The following is a 5412-nucleotide window of genomic DNA, read 5'->3' on the forward strand; positions in this document are numbered from 1 at the left end:
CACTACGTCATGGCAGTAGCAAGAGGCAGCTGCCAGGAACTTATTTCACCATTGTCTCCGGACACGGACAATGAGTACGTTGATGAAGAGATGGTCCAAGATTCTCATGAGCCCAGAGGAGAAAAGAGGATAGCAGAAGCTGATTACCAGTATCCTAACGCTAAGCACCTCGTGAAACCCCGTAAAGAACCTAAATCATCGTAAGCCAACCCCACCAGATGCAGCAACCCTTATGAGGTCCAACGGCGTATAGCGCAGCAACCACAGCAGCACCTCACCCAACAGTCGGTGAAAGATATCTTGGCCATTATTGGTATTCGGGACTTCGAGACTAATAACTCAAGCAAGAAGACCCGGCTTTACAACCGAAGAAGAACATCTCAAGGCACGTGACATTCTGAAGAAGACAAATGCGGTGCAATTTCACACCTTTGCCCCGAGAGGTACTAAGAGGTCGAAGAAATGGTGCCGGGACTTCTCTCCTAACCCTCCTCTTCTCCATCAGATCAATCCTCACAGGGCACTCATTTGAAGTTGCCAGGTGGCCAACTTTGTCACAGATCGTGTGCCCGTATTGCAAACAGCTGCTGCACTGAAATGGGCAGCCATCCTCTTTGAATAGGGAAACCCTAAACCGACAGTGGTCCTCTACGGATTCGATGTAAACTCCGACCTGGAAGATATTACCAACGATATCTACGAACGCCTCCCTGGCTTCAAACTGCTGCACCGCCTCACCAGGACACAGCCCGACGGGCGAAAGACACAAATTGATTTACTGAAGCTCGTGACTGAACATCACGTAAAGATAGCAGACATCAGAAATCTGGATGCCATAAACCACTGTCGGTTTAGGGTTTCCCCATTCAAAGAGGACGGCTGCCCAGTTCAGTGCAGCAGCTGTTTGCAATACGGGCACACGATCTGTGACAAACTTGGCAACCTGGCAACTTCAAATGAGTGCCCTGTGAGGATTGACCTGATGGAGAAAAGGAGGGTCAGGAGAGAAATCCCGGCACCACCACCAGCGCAGCCCAGAAGACAACTGCCTAGCAGGATGGTCCAGAGCAACATCGCCTTCTCCGAGCTAATGGGAGGTTCCCCGCTCAGCAGACTCAACAGCCGCTACCACAGCCTGCCCCGGTGAGAAGTGCCTCAAGCCAGCCTACCATGGAACAACTTTTTGCCCGAATGGACCGGATGATGGGCATGGTGACGATGCTCATGGAGATGATGGGCCTCTCACCGAAGCAGGCTGAAATCGAGCTTCTCCTGCAGCAGCACAGACCTTCAGTGGTGGCGCTCACCGCAACTATGCTCTCCACCTCTTAACGGATGTACTTCCATGGGTACGTCGCGTACCGAGAGGCCTGCCTCCCCGGAGCTCGAGAAGGAGTCATGATCTTGGTCAGGAGGGACATCCCGTCAAGGAGCATCCCGAAACCAGTGATTAACCGTGTTACTCCAATCCCTCCTGTCCTCAACTCTTCTCAACCCACTCCACCACTTTTTCAATACAGGTCGCTTCCGTATATCCCCATCCTTTCTGATAAAATTCAAAAATCTTTAAGATCCACTATTCCCACCCTACGTCTTGGCTTGAAGTCCCAGATTAAAAATTCTTCAATCCTTCCATTCTTGCCACTGTCCCCAACCACAACAAACGTCTCATCTCAGAGTCCATTTACATTAATTTGACTGAGAATTCCGTCAATCATAAAGTTGATAAAGACTGCATCTCCCTTACATATCGACAATTTTGAACACAATAAAATCCTCATAATACTTTTTTTTTCACTCTTTTCTGCATTTCAGAAGCCCATCTTCTTGTCATATCTTTTATTCTTGTTTTTCTAAATTATTTTTATATTCACTATCCTTCCTGTTTCATTTATATTCATGTATCTATCTTTTAATTTATATTCATGTTTTATCTTCTTAAGTGTACTTATATTAATTACTTTATTATTAATTTTCTGTTATATTTTACACTTTTCTGTATCCCCGCTCATTTGGTATAAATTTTTTTTTCTTAATCACTTACACTCATTGTATCCCATTATTATATACTTTATTTATTTATTTATTTTTTTTTTTTAATATTTCTTCTCCACCTATTATGTATATTACCATTTATTATTCACCTAATTTAAATAATTTTTTACTATGTTTACTTTACAAATTTATTTTCCTTATTGTGGCAATACTGCCATCCCCACTCCTCCCAATACCAACCGTCACTATGGTTTTTGACTGTCGTCAAAACAGGTATGCATTCTGTCTTATCATTTGATTTGTATTTTCTTTTTTCTTTTTTCATCTCTTTATTTGTACTTTCTTTAATATTTCTTCTCTTATATATCTGTTACTATTCTCCTTTCATTTACTATTTACAAACTTTATTTTTCTTATTATATCTTACTTTTCATTTTATACCCCTGTTATTTTACACTTATGTTTTTTTTTCCTTTTTGTAACTATAGTGTTTGTATCTTTTTTAGCCCTGACGAAGCCCTGCAACGTGGAGCGAAACGTTGGCTCAATAAAATAGTATAATTATTTACTATTTGAGTTTTTTTTTACCACACCCAGATCATATTCCATTCATCTATACACACGGTCAATCAATAATCTTCCAGAGCCGGCTTAAATTTTTGATATAGCAATAGAGCAATCACTCTCATTTTGCAGAAATAAAAGATCAAATCTTTCTTTGAATGTTTCTTTTTTGCTTATTGTCAATGGAAAAACCTTGTTCTTTTCATTAAATAAATCAAAACTTGTATCCTTTATTGTCTCAACACTTTTTATTTTTCACCAGTCCAACGTTTCGGCCATTTTAGCCATCCTCATCATGGACATCTTCAATTATAATTTCTTCTGGCTGATTCCTATATTTGCAATATTAGGTTCCAATAAAGACGGAATACCCGAGTACGTTCGTTTTTTAAACGGTAAATGTGATTGATTCAAAGATGAACCAGCTGGGGTCCTAGTATCCTCTCTCGTCTTCTCCTACTTCGACTACGGATCCTTGGTGTATGGAAGGCTATCTGCAGGACTAGAGTTGATACTGAAGAGAACCATGAATTGCTTTGTAAGATTTATATTTGGGTTCCCTAGGCACTCTCAAGTCTCCCACTGGTATACCAAATTGAAATGGCTCTATCCAACCTCCCGAAGGCAATACCTCCTTGGTGTTTTCCTATTCCAAGTTCTTAAAATCAAAAAACCTACCTATATCCTAGATCTCCTCACTCTTCGTTCATCCATCCACTCATTAAACACCAGATCCCAACCGATTGATTTGTATATGCCCTGCTATATATAGAACCGCTTTCCTTAGCAAATCCTTCGTCATAGGTGCAACCTCCTTCTGGAATTCTCTTCCTATCTCCATTCGCCAGTCCTCTGCCTCATCCATTATTTCCTTTAAACAACACCTATTCCTTCACTTATTGTATAACAAAACCTCCACATCATTCTCACAGACTACTTTAAAGATAGAGCTCTGTTTTATCTTTCAGACATTGGCCAAAGGAAATACGACGTGAATGGTGTTGTCCCACAGGGCTCGAAAGTAGTGCCTCTTCTGTCATTATCAATGCACGTCTCCGCTTTAATGCTCACACGGAATATATCTGCGCCAAATCTGGTCCTAGGGAGAGTCGCAGAAGGCTTCTTGTTGTCTCCTCGATTATGTTATATGCAGCTCCGATTTAGAAAGATGCGATGGCTACCAAATCATACAGAAGACAAATGGTTTCCGTTTATCGTAGAGTTACCGTAAGGACTGTAAGTGCTTTTCGGACTGTTTCCTACGAGGCAGTGTGCGTAATAGCCAGAATGTCGCCTGTGGAACTCCTTATTGAAGAATGAAGCAGGTACTATGAACGACGCTTACACATTTCCAGAGCGGAAAATAACCATCGATCTGGTGGCAATGGCGTTGGGAAGCTCCATATTCCGGTAGGTGGACTCGCAGGTTGATACGCGATATGGTATGGTCGCCTGCATGGTGAGGTAGATTTTTACGTTACCCAACTGTTAACAGGACATGGATGCTTTAGAGCATATCAATACCGATTGAAATAGGAGAACATGGCGGAATGCCCTGCATGCCAGACATTGGAGGAAACAGCGGAGCACGTGTTTTCGCTTGCACTCGCTTTGCAGAAGAAAGAAGTGAGTTAGGGAGGGTGTATGGAGAAAGCATCGCACCAGATAACGTAGTAAACCATATGCTACAATCAGAACAGCATTGGGACGCAGTAAAGTGATTCACCACAGTCGTCCTTAAGAGAATAAGAGCGGAAGAGAGGGTTAGAAGACGTGACTAACTTGGAAATGTGAAAACCATGTGAAGAAAATGAGGCGGCACTCTGCCATTTCCCTTCATGAAGTAATGTTTAGCAGCGGTCCCGTGGAGAGGAATGAACAGGTGTAGGGGAGTGGTTTTAGTGGGTAAGAATCCTATACCTATTGATGAAGAAAGACTCTACAGAAAGTGATGATGAACTTGATATCAATGACACTGTTCACGACCGAAACTGGTGCCCCGAGTCCGAAGATGAAGGTAGGGGAAACGTTAGGTCACCTTATCAATTACGAAGTTGAGCAAGGAGCCCTCACAAATCCACAAAAGCGATATCTAATGTAATGTACAGAAGTAGTTTTAAGATGGCTAAATGTGAATATAAAGAACTACATTTTGGTGTTTATCACGGATATATTGCAAAGAGAGAGGATGAAGATAATGTAGTGACATGTCAACTTATACTGATGCCAGGTAGATCGGGGAGATAGGACAAGACATACATGGAACCTCTTGTTTAGTTAAGCAGGAGTGAGGGAGCTACGGGTTAGTGGAAGAATAAGGAGAATAAAATAAAGTTTCATGTAACTCCACTTTTCAAAAAAGGGGAGCATATGTAATAGACGAGACAGAAGAATTGGTGATAGCAGCGATGCACGGGAGGTATCGGGCAGAGCGGGAGAGAAAAATAATATTTTCTGTTGTTGGATGTTTTTTTAATGGATGGACAATGATGTAAAGTCTAGTGTATTTTTTGTTTCTCTGTGAGCTAAGTTAAGTAGAAAAACTATGTATTGAGAAGTGATCTTTCTCTCTCTCTGCCACGCCCAGCTGAGTGCAAGTACATACACGTCATTGTTCACTTTTGGACATAAATAACAATTGTATGTATTTTAATTGTAGGTTAGATTATAAGTTAGTAATAAGTACATAGATATATATTTAGGGATAAGGTAGATATAATTAGTATAAGATAGGATAGGGCCTTTGTTAGTAAGAATGTTCTTATTAATTTACAATTAGTTTAAGTAAAATAGTACTTCAATAAACATTAAAAACACATGTTTCTTGTTGTGGATATGTGAGTTAAAACAATA

This window comes from Halyomorpha halys, unplaced genomic scaffold, assembly GCF_000696795.3.
Source record: "Halyomorpha halys isolate HHAL.00 unplaced genomic scaffold, Hhal_1.1 Scaffold811.1, whole genome shotgun sequence".
Lineage (NCBI taxonomy): Eukaryota > Metazoa > Arthropoda > Insecta > Hemiptera > Pentatomidae > Halyomorpha > Halyomorpha halys.